Source organism: Bombina bombina, chromosome 10 (genome assembly GCF_027579735.1).
Source record: "Bombina bombina isolate aBomBom1 chromosome 10, aBomBom1.pri, whole genome shotgun sequence".
NCBI classification, from domain to species: Eukaryota; Metazoa; Chordata; class Amphibia; order Anura; family Bombinatoridae; genus Bombina; species Bombina bombina.
In genome coordinates, this window is record NC_069508.1 from 216,095,601 (window position 1) to 216,110,927 (window position 15,327).

The window sequence follows — 15,327 nt, forward strand, 5'->3', positions numbered from 1 at the left end:
GTATTGTAGCTACAGGTGATACTTACCTTAGCGCGCTCTACATGCTCTACAGAGCACATTAAGGTAAGTATTGTAGCTACAGGTGATACTTACCTTAGCACGCTCTCCATGCTCTCCAGAGCACATTAAGGTAAGTATTGTAGCTACCGGTGATACTTACCTTAGCACTTTCCATGCTCTCCTGAGCACATTAAGATAAGTATTGTAGCTACAGGTGATACTTACCTTAGTGCGCTCTCCATGCTCTCCAGAGCACAATACGTAAGTATTGTAGCTGCAGGTGAAACTTACCCTAGTGCTCTCCATACTCTCCAGAGTACATTAAGGTAAGTATTGTAGCTACAGGTGATACTTACCTTAGCACTCTCCATGCTCTCCAGAGTACATTAAGGTAAGTATTGTAGCTACAGGTGATACCTACCTTAGCACTCTCCATGCTCTCCAGAGTACATTAAGGTAAGTATTGTAGCTACAGGGGATAGTTACCTTAGTACACTTTCCATGCTCTCTAGAGCACATTAAAGTGAAGGTAAAGTTCGCTTGTGTCGATACTTGCAAATGTAAATAGCATTAAAAATAATGGTACTTTAATTAATCAATTTTCGTATTTCTCAATATTTACCTATTTATCCTCTTTTCTAATCTTTAAAATATCCGTTGTGTAATCTGCCCGTTTATTTTTATTTTTTTTCGTAGACAGGTCACGTTTTTCTTGTACCCAATGATATGTCTGGCCGTTAGGCGGCCGTCATTTTACGTCACTGCATTAGTATAAATTGTGCGCATGCGTTAGTTTAACTTCCTATGTCTTCTAAGCCGTGCTCATTCCAGCTTAGCGCATGCGCAAATCACATGCGCTTTAATTCGTAATGTTTTGGAGTCGCGCAGGCGCAATTCGATGTTGCGGCGTGATGTGCGCATGCGCAAACATTAGGGGAATCGAGAACGCGCAAAGACAGTACGTGTAGAGCGGGTGGGAAAGCTCTATACGTAAAACAGAAATAAACCAGGCACTAGATGGAGGGAGGAGCTATAAGCGGCCGAACACAGAGAAAATAAGTATTTATTTTGTATTGATATGTATACCAAAATGTTTTAAAAAATTAGCAATCTTGGTATATATGAACTAATTGACAAACTACTGCTTTCACTTGCGCGATACTTTACCTTCACATTAAGGTAAGTATTGTAGCTACAGGTGATGCTTACCTTAGCGCGCTCTACATGATCTCCAGAGCACATTAAGGTAAGTATTGTAGCTACAGGTGATACTTACCTTAGCGCGCTCCCCATGCTCTACAGAGCACATTAAGGTAAGTATTGTAGCTACAGGGGATACTTACCTTAGCAAGCTCTCCATGCTCTCCAGAGCACATTAAGGTAAGTATTGTAGCTACAGGTGATACTTACCTTAGCAAACTCTCCATGCATTCCAGAGCACATTAAGGTAAGTATTGTACAGGATCTGCAGGTGATAGCTACCTTAGCACGCAATCCATGCTCTCTAGAGCACATTAAGGTAAGTATTGTAGCTACAGGTGATACTTACCTTAGTGCGCTCTCCATGCTCTCTAGAGCACATTAAGGTAAGTATTGTAGCTACAGGTGATACTTACCTTAGTGCGCTCTCCATGCTCTCCAGTGCACATTAAGGTAAGTATTGTAGCTACAGGAGATACTTACCTTAGCAAGCTCTCCATGCTCTCCAGAGCACATTAAGGTAAGTATTGTAGCTACAGGGGATACTTACCTTAGCAAGCTCTCCATGCTCTCCAGAGCACATTAAGGTAAGTATTGTAGCTACAGGTCATACTTACCTTAGCAAGCTCTCCATGCTCTCCAGAGCACATTAAGGTAAGTATTGTAGCTACAGGTGATACTTACCTTAGCAAGCTCTCCATGCTCCCCAGAGCACATTAAGTTAAGTATTGTAGCTACAGGTCATACTTACCTTAGCAAGCTCTCCATGCTCTCCAGAGCACATTAAGGTAAGTATTGTAGCTACAGGGGATACTTACCTTAGCAAGCTCTCCATGCTCTCCAGAGCACATTAAGGTAAGTATTGTAGCTACAGGGGATACTTACCTTAGCAAGCTCTCCATGCTCTCCAGAGCACATTAAGGTAAGTATTGTAGCTACAGGGGATACTTACCTTAGCAAGCTCTCCATGAACTCCAGAGCACATTAAGGTAAGTATTGTAGCTACAGGTAATACTTACCTTAGCAAGCTCTCCGTGCTCTCTAGAGCACATTAAGGTAAGTATTGTAGCTACAGGTGATACTTACCTTAGCACTCTCCATGCTCTCCAGAGTACATTAAGGTAAGTACTGTAGCTACAGGTGATACTTACCTTAGCACTCTCCATGCTCTCCAGAGTACATTAAGGTAAGTACTGTAGCTACAGGTGATACTTACCTTAGCACTCTCCATGCTCTCCAGAGTACATTAAGGTAAGTACTGTAGCAGGGGATAATTACCTTACATTACATTTATTAATGTCACTTGAATATGTTGACCCTCATTTCAAACAAGAACACACCAGCTGGCGACATAACCAGCAATTAAGAATTTAGAATACCTTTTACTTAAGACATTAAATATGCGTGTGGCAAAGCAACATGTTTACACTTAGGGGGCGATTTATGAAGCAGCGGTTGCTGCTTCCGACCCACTCCGCCACGAATCTGCAGGGGGCGGCATTGCACCAGCAATTCACAAGAACTGCTGGTGCAATGATAAATACCGAGAGCGTATGCTGTTGCATTTATCGATGTGCGGCGGACCTGATGCACTACATCGTATCATATCCGCTCCCACATTAATAAACTGAGCCCATATAATGAATACTAAACAAGAACAAATCTCTTGCAAGTGTTTATGCCTTTAATCATGAGCATGTTATCTGTATTCTGAAAGGGACAGTCTAGTTAAAATTTAACTTTTATGATTCAGATAGGGCGTGCGATTTTAAACAACTTCTCAATTTACTTTTATCATCAAATTAGCTTTGTTCTTTTTGTATTCTTTGCTGAAAGCTAAACCTAGATAGGCTCATATGCTAATTTCTAAGTCCTTAAAGGCCGCCTCTTATCTCAGTGCATTTTTACAGATATATATGAGTGTGTTTAGATATATATTTTTACTAACATACCATAGAAATATGTATTTATGTATAAAAAGAAAATATTCTGCTATGTGAAGAACATTGGAATGTGAAATATTGGATCCATTGACTTCTATGGGGGAATACAATATTGCATGTGCGATATTGTAAGTTTGGCTTTTTGCGCTCATCGGGTTAGCGCATTAGATAATTACTTTCAACTTGTTATACAAGAGCAACCCGATGCGCACAAAAAGCATAATTCTAGCGCAGTTAACGCTCAAGAGGAAGTGTTAAATAAAGATACACTTGTAATGATTAATTATGCATTATTACAATGCAATTTGCTTATTTTTTTTGCCTGCTTTTCCTGCAATTTAATTTAAAAAAAACAACTCATGTTTTCACTCCTAACTCCGCGAGGTTGGAAAGCTGCAAGGTAAATGATTGAGATGTGCAGGAGTTTTATTTGTAATCCCATGCCCTTAAGGGACATACAAGAGTTATAGGAAAATGATTTTATTATTACATAATTACTAGCATATAAATGTTCGCTAGCAGCTAACTGAATAATCTGTAGAGCCAATGACAAGAAGCATATGTGTGTAGCCACCTATCACCAGGTAGCTTCCAGTAGGGCATTGCTCCTACTAGACTAACTCAGGTGTGCTTTTCAACAAAGGATACAAGAGCACAACGTGTATTCAGTAATAGAATTAAACTTAAAAGCCTCTTGAATGTTGAGTAAAGAGACTTAATACAGCAACAGTAAAATGCTCTAACGTGTCTCAAATACTTTATTGTATGAGAAGGGTTTGTGGGGTTTAAAAGCAGATAAGCGTACGGGCAATAATAAAATGTGTTAGAGCATTTCATTCTCACAATCATCTGTCCCCTTAATTGGACTTTGTTAGCGGATTTCTGTTTTCAGATATATCCTTTGCTTGATACATTTTTCTCTCTTTTTTTATTGTTTTGAGTTAACTTCTTTGTTTCCTAAGAATCTGACAACTCTAGAAGGAAGCCCCATTGATACCGAGACAGGAAACCACATCATGGTTTGGAAACAGGCAGGTGGTTGTTATTGTTGATGCTTTATCATATCTTAAAAAGAAAGCAGAAGGCTGGTGATTCATTCATTCATAATAGGGAGTAAGGAAACCTAAGACGTTGGGTTGACTAAGGCTTATTTTTTCAGAGAATGGAAGGAAGATCTAAACAGGAAGTCACTTCATGTTAACACAGGGATGTTTAATAACAAAACATGGCTGAGGAAAGAGCCTTATATAGCTGACTTCTGTTCAGTGCTAGAACAACTGATGCAATAAATTCTTACTCAGTGTTGTTAGTGTCAGATTTCCTAGGAACTAATATAGGTGCAAAACACAAAGCTTTTTTTTACATTTTCTTGATCTCAGTAACATTATTTACCAACTTATCAAGCGGAGCGATCTTCTGATTGTTTAAATTTGATTTGCGCTATGAGTTATTTACAAAGGACTTTTCTATTATTCAAAGGAAATTTTTCTTGCTGTTGCACAATTTACAAAAACTGATAGGGTTAAATAGAAATTTGTCACGACTGGGATATCTGAAAGTCAGTAACTAAAGGTCACGCAGAATAGGTTTACACAGCTATTTCAGTGCGGATGATGAGTCCTTATCCCGGGGGAAATTGGTGCTTTTGGAACTGCAACCCCCACTTTAATTCCTGCTAATTACTCAGCTGCACTGATGGAACCCATCACCAAACCCCAGGAACCTGGAAGTGCCTCAAAAAAGCTTAAAGGAGTCCAAATCAAACTTTCCTGATTCAGGTAGAGCCTGCAGCTTTAAGAGACCTTCTAGTTTACTTACATTATGAAATTGTGCACAATGTTTTTATATGCACACTGTCTGAGGTACCAACTCCTACAGAGCATGTGCAAGCAGGGCTGGACTGGGACCAAAAATAGGCCCGGCCATTTTAGAGCAAAGAGGCCATTCCCCCCCCCCCCATTTCTTATTTAACCATATACCATGGCAAGTATATTTGTTTAAGTACTAATCCAAAGTATCCAGCACCTGGGAGGAATTGTAGCACCTTGCCCCAAACAAACCAGCAAGGAAGAAAGATTAGCAGCACCACCAATGTTAAATCACTTCAAGGAGACTTTTATTCGCGCTGCGGAATCTGTTGGCTCTCTACAAATAACCGATAATAATAATAATAATTCAGCCAGACTGCAAATCAACAATGTTTCGGACCCATGTCCTTAGTCAGACATCACTAAGGGTCTTAAACGTTGTTGATTTGCAGTCTGGCTGAATAAAAGTCTCCTTGAAGTGATTTAACATTGGTGGTGCTGCTAATCTTTCTTCCTTGCCTTAATTACTGATACTCTGCACCCACCCTAAGTGCCTGTATAAATGTGACTTACATATTGTGAGATTGAAGCCATAGGTGCAATAGTAGCAGAGACTGACATACACTGGGGAAGTTTTAATAAAAGGATCCCCATTCTTGTTAGAAAGATGGACCTCTCATTAAAGGGATTTGAAAACTTTTTTGGTTCAGGACATAGGTAGCACTTGTTGAGAGAGCACAGAGGCAGAAAAGAGCACAGAAGGGGGGAGAGAGAGAGAGAGAGAGACAAAGAGAGGGGGAGGGAGGGAGGGAGGGAGAGAGAGAGAGAGAGGGAGAGAGAGAGAGAGGGAGGGAGAAAGAGAGAGAGGGAGAAAGAGAGAGAGAGAGAGAGAGAGAGAGGGAGAGAGAGGGAGGGAGACAGAGGGAGGGGGAGAGAGAGGGAGGGAGACAGAGGGAGGGGGAGAGAGAGGGAGGGGGGAGAGAGAGGGAGGGGGAGAGAGAGGGAGGGAGAGGTGGAAGAGGAAGGGGGAGAGGGAGGGGAGAAAGAGAGGAGGGGGAGAGAGAGGGAGGGGGTAGAGAGGGAGAGAGAGGGAGGGAGACAGAGGGAGGGGGAGAGAGAGGGGGGAGAGAGAGGGAGGGAGAGGTGGAAGAGGAAGGGGGAGAGGGAGGGGAGAAAGAGGGGAGGGGAAGGGGAAAGAAGGGGGGAGAGAGGGGGGGAGAGAGAAAACACAGAGCTTACAGAGCCCATATACTGTATCAGCTACTGTAACACTAGGTTTCTAATTGTTAGAGTGATGGCACCACAAACGGACACACTCCCCAATAATAACACAGTGACAAATCTGAATTGTTGGCAGCTAAATGCTATAGTGCTACATACGGGGAGGGGGGCTTTGCACAAAAAACTCTAGACACAATTTGTGGAAATACCAGAGAGATTTCAACCAAAGAATGCGAGTAAAGCACTCACTGTCCTGACTATAAGGCGGATTGGAAAACATAACGTTTAATATGATAAAATAAAAAGGGATTACATGAACTTAAATCCAATGGAAAAGATGGTTATAGATAAATAACCTTAATATAATATGATCATAGGTAAAGGCCTCTGATAGCCTAGATAAATATTAAGGTAATAAATAATCCTATATCAGTGTTGCATACGTAGCTGGATATCACACATTTGTGTTACATATGTAGCTAAGTATTGGGGTACAGAGGTGAAAGCCCTGTGATTCCAGTACCATATATAAAGTAAATATTGCAGGTATACTGTTAGGATCACAGCAAGGGCGACTCGCTATATATACATAGATTTCAGGGTCTGGCACCTGAATAGATAATATGATCGCTCGTTGTATTAGACCATATGGCGTGCTTAAGGGGGACAGAAATAACAGTATATATGGGTATATCTCCACTATTAGACTGAATAATAAGTATTAGTAATTAGTTCTTATACGTGGGTTAGCAGATGGCCTCTCAAGTCTATCAATTTTAACAACGTGTTAAGCGGAGCATAGATTTCATAGATAGATGATATTCAGAGATAAGTGATAATAATTATGTTTTACTCCTGTCTAAGGTACGCTATTTCTAATATCACTGGATTGCTAAATCATGTATCCAGTATTTGTTACTGTTTATACCAAAGTTTGTGAGATGGTATGTAGTGCTTGAATACGTGTAGATAAAAAGCCTTCTTGTTACATAAGCTACTGGAATACACATGGGGCATATTTATCAAGCTCTGATTGGAGCTTGATACCCCGTGTTTCTGGCGAGTCTTCAGACTCACCAGAAACAGCAGTTATGAAGCAGCGGTCACAAAGACCGCTGCTCCATAACCTGTCCCCATGCTCTGAGCAGGCGGACAGACATCGCCGGAAATCAACCCAATCAAGTACGATCGGGTTGATTGACACCCCCCTGCTGGCGGCTGATTGGCCGCGAGTCTGCAGGGGGCGGCGTTGCACCAGCAGCTCTTGTGAGCTGCTGGTGCAATGCTGAATACGGCGAGCGTATTGCTCGCCGTATTTAGCAAAGTCTGGCAGACCTGATCCGCAGTGTCGGATCAGGTCCGCCAGACCTTGATAAATATGCCCCTTAGTAGCCTGTTAATAACAGGTAAACCCTTACTTCATTATGGTTGTGGTTGTAATGTCATCGCTATATATATAAGGCTTTTCAGTGTTCAGGTACTTACAACGTATTGAATTTACTTTATTAATTATTTGTGATTATGTTATTTCTCACTTTAATGTGTAGTTTCCATACAATCCTAGTTCAGAGAACTATAGTTATGATCGTGTTCTGGTCAGTCCCTTTAATAAAAGCACTGAGTATTTGTATCTAGGCAGACTGTAATAGCACAGTACTAGCAGTAATGTCCTCAAAGTTTCAGATTGTAGATCTCTAAGAGTCAAATATTTGTAAGTTAAGTAAAAAGGCGTATCAGATTATATCGTAGCTTCCGTCAGTATAAGTGCCATTATATATTTCTGGCAGATAATATGATCTACAACTGAGTTAGTGAATAAAAGAATTCCGGTTTCCAATTCATATGTGATATGGCTTTTCAAATTCCAATCTCTGTAACTTTATATGTTTATAACGTACTTGCATATGGCTACCAGTGTACGTTTGTGACATTTTGTATAGTAGGTACACTGAGCTCCAGCGTATATGCAAAAAGGTTTATAAAGATGTTTACGTTGTCATATAATATGATGTATTGTCCTATAGGGATTTGTATCGATAGGTTTCTAATATCCTATATATTCCCAACAATACCATTCAGTTAGACTGCAATTTAAATTGTGAGTCTCAGGCGCGTATTATCAATATCTTTAAAGTTAGATAGCACGTTCTGTTATCCTTGCCTGTTAGCTTAGCATATCACTATACAGACTCTCATCCTAAACGGATGTTATTGTTACGCTGTTGCTCTTATGCGTGCACAAGTCTGATACTATTAAACATATTATTTCTCTTGTAAAGGTGTATCCAGTCCACGGGTTCATCCATTACTTGTGGGATATTCTCCTTCCCAACAGGAAGTTGCAAGAGGACACCCACAGCAGAGCTGTCTATATAGCTCCTCCCCTAACTGCCACCCCCAGTCGTTCTCTTGCAACTCTCGACAAGAAAGGAAGTATCAAGAGATATGTGGTGACTTAGTGTAGTTTTTACCTTCAATCAAGAGTTTGTTATTTTTAAACGGTACCGGCGTTGTACTGTTTTACTCTCAGGCAGAAATTGGAAGAAGAATCTGCCTGGAGGTTGATGATCTTAGCGGTTTGTAACTAAGGTCCATTGCTGTTCTCACACATAACTGAAGAGTATGGAAAGAAAACTTCAGTTGGGGGGACGGTTTGCAGATCACCTGCTTTGAGGTATGTTCAGTATATTTTTTTCTAGAGAGATGATAAGGTCTAGAAAATGTGACAGTGCCTGGTATATTTGAGGTAAGCCTGATACAGTGATTTAACATCGACTGGGATCATGCTTACAGGATAAGGGTAATATTCATGTTAATACTCATATTACTTAGTGTAAAAACGTTTGCATAACTTACAGAAAAAACGTTTTTTCTCTGAGGGTGATACATCTTTATTTGGGGCCTAGTTTTCCACATGGCTTGTTAGATTACTCCTAGGAGTACTTTTTTAAGGCCCTCTGACATTGAGTGCATGGTGGGAGGGGCCTATTTTCGTGCAGGTAGGAGCCACAGCAGAGCTGTGGCAGTGTGTTTGACTGTTTTTTAACGGTTTTACCGTTTTTCTAATCCGGTTTGGGGCCTAAGGGGTTAATCATCCATTTGCAAGTGGGTGCAATGCTGCTTTAGTCTCTTATACACACTGTAAACATTTCGTAGAGTTTACTACTTTTTAACAATGTTTTGCAGTTTATGTGGTAGTTTTTTTCTCTTAAAGGCACAGTACCGTTTTTGTTTAATTGCTTTTTCACATTTATTAAAGTGTTTTCCAAGCTTGGTGGTCTCATTACTAGTCTGTTAAACATGTCTGACATAGGAAACTCCTTGTTCATTATGTTTAGAAGCCATTGTGGAACCCCCTCTTAGAATGTGTACCAAATGCACTGACCTTTCTATAAGTTATAAAGACCATATTATGGGTTTTAAAGATTTATCACCAGAGGTTTCTCAGACTGACAAAAGGGAGGTTATGCCATCTAGCTCTCCCCACGTGTCAGAACCTATAACTCCCGCTCAAGTGATGCCAAGTACATCTGGCGCGTCCAATGCGTTTACCTTACAAGACATGGCGGCAGTTATGAATCATACCCTCACAGAGGTATTGTCCAAACTGCCAGGGTTACAAGGAAAGCGAGACAGCTCTGGGGCTAGAACAAATACAGAGCTTTCTGACGCTTTAGTAGCTATGTCTGATATACCCTCACAATGTGCAGAAGCCAGGAGAGCTTCTATCTGTGGGAGACATTTTTGATTCAGGGAAGGCGTTACTTCAGTCTAACTCTGAAATGACAGCATTTAAATTTAAGCTTGAACACCTCCGCTTGTTGTTCAGGGAGGTTTTAGCGACTCTGGATGACTGTGACACCATTGTAGTCCCTGAGAAATTGTGTAAAATGGACAAATACTTTGCAGTGCCTGTTTACACTGATGTTTTTCCAATCCCTAAGAGGTTTTCAGAAATTATTACGAAGGAATGGGATAGACCAGGTGTACCGTTCTCTCCCCCTCCTGCTTTTAAAAAGATGTTTCCCATAGATGCCGCTACACGGGACTCGTGGCAGAGGGTCCCTAAGGTGGAGGGAGCAGTCTCTACCCTAGCTAAGCGTACAACTATCCCCGTCGAGGACAGTTGTGCTTTCCTAGATCCAATGGATAAAAAATTAGAGGGTTTCCTTAAGAAAATCCTTATACAACAAGGTTTTATTCTCCAGCCTCTTGCATGCATTGCCCCAGTCACTGCTGCAGCGGCTTTCTGGTTTGAGTCTCTTGAAGAGGCTCTACATGTGGAGACCCCGTTGGATGATATCTTAGACAGGTTTAAAGCTCTTAAGTTAGCCAATTCATTTATTTCTGACGCCGTTTTTCATTTAACAAAGCTAACGGCTAAGAATTCAGGATTTGCCATTCAGGCGCGTAGGGCGCTATGGCTTAAATCCTGGTCAGCTGACGTTACTTCAAAGTCTAAGCTTCTCAACATCCCCTTCAAAGGGCAGACCCTATTCGGGCCTGGACTGAAGGAGATCATTTCTGATATTACTGGAGGAAAAGGTCACGCCCTTCCCCAGGATAGGTCCAACAAATTAAGGACCAAACAGACTAATTTTCATTCCTTTCGAGTGGCGCAGCTTCAACTTCCTCTACTGCAAAACAAGAAGGAAATTTTGCCCAGTCCAAACCAGTCTGGAGACCTAACCAGGCTTGGAACAAGGGAAAGCAGGCCAAAAAACCTGCTGCTGCCTCTAAGACAGCATGAAGGAGTAGCCCCCGATCCGGGACCGGATCTAGTTGGGGGCAGACTTTCTCTCTTCGCCCAGGCTTGGGCAAGAGATGTCCAGGATCCCTGGGCAAACCAGATAAAGAGAGAGGCATTCTTACGTTGTGTTCAAGACCTTCTGGTTATGGGAGTGATCCACCCAGTTCCAAGGGAGGAACAGGGGCAAGGATTCTATTCAAATCTGTTTATAGTTCACAAAAAAGAGGGAACTTTCAGACCAATCTTGGATCTCAAGATCCTAAACAAATTTCTCAGGGTCCCATCCTTCAAGATGGAGACTATTCGAACCATCCTACCTATGATCCAGGAGGGTCAATATATGACTACCGTGGACTTAAAGGATGCTTATCTCCACATTCCGATACACAGAGATCATCATCGGTTTCTCAGGTTTGCCTTCCTAGACAGCCATTACTAGTTTGTGGCTCTTCCCTTCGGGTTAGCCACGGCACCAAGAATATTTACGAAGGTTCTAGGGTCCCTACTGGCGGTTCTAAGGCCATGAGGCATAGCGGTGGCTCCTTACCTAGATGACATTCTGATACAGGCGTCAAATTTTCAAATCGCCAAGTCCCATACGGACATTGTTCTGGCATTCCTGAGGTCTCATGGGTGGAAGGTGAATGAAGAAAAGAGTTCTCTCTCCCCTCTCACAAGAGTTTCCTTTCTAGGAACTCTGATAGATTCAGTAGAAATGAAGATTTTTCTGACATAGGTCAGGTTGTCAAAGCTTCTAACTTCCTGCCGTGCTCTTTATTCCACTTCTGAGCCGTCAGTGGCTCAGTGTATGGAAGTAATCGGCTTAATGGTAGCGGCAATGCACATAGTTCAGTTTGCCCGCCTACATCTCAGACCACTGCAACTTTGCATTCTCAATCAGTGGAATGGGGATTACACAGATTTGTCCCCTCTGCTAAATCTGGATCAAGAGACCAGGGATTCTCTTCTCTGGTGGCTATCTCGGGTCCATCTGTCCAGGGGAATGAGCTTCCACAGGCCAGAATGGACTATAGTGATGACAGAAGACAGCCTTCTGGGCTGGGGTGCAGTCTGGAACTCCCTGAAGGCTCAGGGTTCGTGGACTCAGGAGAAAGCCCTCCTTCCGATAAACATTCTGGATCTAAGAGCGATATTCAATGCTCTTCAGACTTGGCCTCAGCTAGCTGCGGTCAGGTTCATCAGATTTCAGTCGGACAACATCACGACTGTAGCCTATATCAACCATCAGGGGGGTACAAGGAGCCCCCTGGCGATGTTGGAGGTTTCAAAGATAATTCTATGGGCAGAGGTTCACTCTTGCCATCTCTCAGCTATCCATATCCCAGGAGTAGAGAACTGGGAGGCGGATTTCCTAAGTCGGCAGACTTTTCATCCGGGGGAGTGGGAGCTCCATCCGGAGGTATTTTCCCAGTTGATTCAACTATGGGGCAAACCAGAACTGGATCTCATGGCTTCTCGTCAGAACGCCAAGCTTCCTCGTTACGGGTCCAGGGATCCCAAGGCAGCGCTGATAGATGCTCTAGCAGCGCCCTGGTCCTTCAGCCTGGCTTATGTGTTTCCACCGTTTCCTCTGCTCCCTCGTCTGATTGCCAAGATCAAGCAGGAGAGAGCTTCAGTGATTTTGATAGTTCCTGCGTGGTCAGGCAGGACTTGGTATGCAGATCTGGTGGACATGTCATCCTTTCCACCATGGACTCTGCCGCTGAGGCAGGACCTTCTACTTCAAAGTCCTTTCAAACATCCAAATCTAATTTCTCTGCGTCTGACTGCTTGGAGATTGAACGCTTGATTCTATCAAAGCGTGGTTTTTCCGAGTCGGTCATTGATACCTTAATTCAGGCTCGAAAGCCTGTCACCAGGAAAATCTATCATAAGATATGGTGTAAATATTTTCATTGGTGTGAATCCAAGGGTTACTCATGGAGTAAAGTCAGGATTCCTAGAATCTTATCCTTTCTCCAAGAGGGATTGGAGAAAGGATTGTCAGCTAGTTCCTTAAAGGGACAGATTTCTGCTCTGTCTATTCTTTTGCACAAACGTCTGTCTGAGGTTCCAGACGTTCAGGTGTTTTGTCAGGCTTTAGTCAGAATTAAGCCTGTGTTTAAACCTGTTGCTCCGCCATGGAGTTTAAATTTAGTTCTTAAAGTTCTTCAAGGGGTTCCGTTTGAACCTTTGCATTCCATAAATATTAAGCTTTTATCTTGGAAAGTTCTGTTTTTAGTAGCTATCTCCTCAGCTCAAAGAGTTTCGGAGTTATCTGCTTTACAGTGTGATTCCCCTTATCTCATTTTCCATGCAGATAAGGTAGTTTTACGTACCAAACCTGGGTTTCTTCCTAAGGTAGTATCTAATAAGAATATCAATAAGGAGATTGTTGTTCCTTCATTATGTCCTAATCCTTCCTCAAAGAAGGAACGTCTTTTACACAATCTTGATGTGGTTCGTGCTTTAAAGTTTTATTTACAAGCTACAAAGGATTTTCGTCAAACATCTGCTTTGTTTGTTGTCTACTCTGGACAGAGGAGAGGCCAAAAGGCTTCGGCAACTTCTCTTTCTTTTTGGCTGAGAAGTATAATCCGCTTAGCTTATGAGACTGCTGGCCAGCAGCCCCCTGAAAGAGTTACAGCTCATTTCACTAGAGCGGTGGCTTCCACATGGGCTTTTAAAAATGAGGCCTCTGTTGAACAGATTTGTAAGGCGGCGACTTGGTCTTCGCTTCATACTTTTTCTAAATTCTACAAATTCGATACTTTTGCTTCTTCGGAGGCTATTTTTGAGAGAAAGGTCTTACAGACAGTGGTGCCTTCCGTTTAAGTTCCTGCCTTGTCCCTCCCTTTATCCGTGTCCTAAAGCTTTGGTATTGGTATCCCACAAGTAATGGATGAACCCGTGGACTGGATACACCTTTACAAGAGAAAACAAAATTTATGCTTACCTGATAAATGTATTTCTCTTGTGGTGTATCCAGTCCACGGCCCGCCCTGTCATTTTAAGGCAGGTGTTTTTTATTTTTAAATATATATATAGTTTCTCCTTTTTTCTTGCTTGTCTTCGGTCGAATGACTGGGGGTGGCAGTTAGGGGAGGAGCTATATAGACAGCTCTGCTGTGGGTGTCCTCTTGCAGCTTCCTGTTGGGAAGGAGAATATCCCACAAGTAATGGATGAACCCGTGGACTGGATACACCACAAGAGAAATACATTTATCAGGTAAGCATACATTTTGTTTTTGTCTGTGTCAGCCACATATTAGTATCAATTGCCAGATCAACTGTATGTATAATTAACGTCTTATAATCTATAGTTATTGCGTTCTACCCCCCAAGGAGCTAACCCAATTCTACAGTGATAGTAACTGATATTATCAATTCCAGTTTAAAGAGAACTATTTTTCTGATTTAACAAGGGCCGAATGTAACTTCATGTGAGCCTTCAGGCTTGCCAGAAACAGGAGTTAAGGAGCAGCGGTCTTAAGACCGCTGCTTCTTAACTCGTACACCTCCTCTGAGGTGGCGGACATCAATCTGCCTGATCGCATACGATCGGGTTGATTGACACCCCCTGCTAGTGGCCAATCTGGCTGCAGATCTGTAGGGGGCGGCATTGCACAAGCAGTTTGCCAGTCTGCATATGCTGTCTGCATTTATCGATGTACAGCAGACCATGTCGGCTCGCACTTTGTTAAATCGGCCCCCAAGTGTTATTTCATTGTCTTTTTATTGTTTTCTTGTTGTCTATGCACTTGTACTGTATTTAATGGGGGTGCGCACTCTGTCATTTCCAACCCTGTTTATTCAAATTTTAATACAAATATGGATTCTTTCCCCCACCCACACGTTTTGCTGTAGGTTTCTCATATGTCATGATTTATACATAAAATAATGAGGCAAATACCCCTATCGGTTGCAGGGTCACTAATTTGAGCCTGCAACCGATATTTCTGAAGCAGATGTTTAAAACACTGCTCCTTAAAGCGATTGTAAACTTTAATGAATTAAAGCCCAGTATCAAATAATACTCTTGAAAACAGGGGCACTTTAATTCATTAAAGTTTACAAAGACGCTTATTTTTAAAACTACTTACCTTTGCTGTATGCTAAACATAACGCCAATCCTCCACTCACATCTGCTGCTTCGTTAGTATATCGATGATTAATCCGGCTACGATTGGAGGAAGCCGGATTCGTCATCGATCTGCTAAAGAAAGCAGGAGATGCGGGCAGAGGATTGGCATTATGTTTACCATAACACAAAGGTAAATATTTTTAAAAATAAGCGTCTTGTAAATTTTAATAAATTAAAGTGCCCCTGTTTTTAAGAGTATTATTTGATACTGAGCTTTAATTCATTAAACTTACAATCACTTTAAATCCTCTCCACCAACGT

At 41.9% G+C, this 15,327-nt stretch overlaps 1 protein-coding gene across 1 annotated transcript in view; it reads left to right on the plus strand.

The window, feature by feature from the left end:
• Positions 1–15,327, plus strand: part of PDE4B (phosphodiesterase 4B) — a 1,313,049-nt gene that overhangs the window by 1,007,390 nt on the left and 290,332 nt on the right. The window lies entirely within an intron of this gene.